General features: G+C 41.7%; 1 non-coding gene across 1 annotated transcript; it reads left to right on the forward strand.

Moving 5' to 3' along the window:
• Positions 1-533: 533 nt before the first annotated feature.
• Positions 534-719, forward strand: LOC138794286 (U2 spliceosomal RNA). The gene has a single exon (XR_011363437.1). It is a non-coding gene; the product is annotated as a U2 spliceosomal RNA (small nuclear RNA).
• The last annotated feature ends 241 nt before the right edge of the window (positions 720-960 follow it).

A 960-nucleotide genomic window follows, 5' to 3' on the forward strand; every position in this document is an offset into this window, starting at 1 on the left:
AAAATACTCAATTGCTCCTTACTCAAGTTGAGTATTTTTCAATACTTGAGCCCTACTGAAATCAATGGGAGACTGGTGCATTTAGCCAGGTGAGGAGGGTAATTTATTAACCAGAAAGATAAAGTCTGGCCCCAAGAGGTTAAATTAACCCCCTGAGGGACAAACTGTGCTTGGTTGGTTAAAAGGGGAGCATGAAAATTATACTTATTGCTCTGGTCTACCATCTGTCTTCACTTTTCCCGCTCAGCCAATCAGTGGCTGAAGTGAGATAACCGTGAATCCACTGATTGGCTTATTGAGGTCCGCTTAGCTAATCAGCATATTCAGTCCCACCTCTCTCATTAATTGGCTAATGTGCCATAATGAAGACAACAAGAAGACCGCTCCGGTAAATTTACTTTTTCCACTACCCCCCAATGTGGTTCAAAGTGTACCTGTTACAATCGGACTTTCCAGATCAATGTAGAGATCCTCATCTTAATTTCCTGTATGAACTTTTTCACAACCCTAACACAACAAAACTATTGGTACACATCGCTTTTCAGCCTTTTGGCTAAGATCAAGTATAGTATCTGTTCTTGTCAGTTTGATGTCTGGTACATCCCCTGTCTGGGTATTGTATATATGTATATTTATTTGTGGAACAGGAAGATGGAGAGAGATGTCCTTTCCAGATAGTGACCAGGTATTGCAGTGCTTCCAGGTTCAGTGCAAAAAAAAAATAAAATTGGTACATACCCAAATTATCTGAAACATCCTCATCTGGACTACCTCCTAACACCATTGATCCCCTTAGGTCTATCCTTAACTCTGCAGCCAGACTAATCCACCTCTCTCCTCACTTTGCCACTGCCTCTCTCCTCTGCCAATGGCTCCGCATTGCCCAACAAACTAATTTAAAATTGTTGACAAGGCTATCCACAACCTGTCCCTTCTGTATAGCTCTTACATTCCGCTACT

Source organism: Dendropsophus ebraccatus, chromosome 5, assembly GCF_027789765.1.
Source record: "Dendropsophus ebraccatus isolate aDenEbr1 chromosome 5, aDenEbr1.pat, whole genome shotgun sequence".
Classification (NCBI taxonomy): Eukaryota; Metazoa; Chordata; class Amphibia; order Anura; family Hylidae; genus Dendropsophus; species Dendropsophus ebraccatus.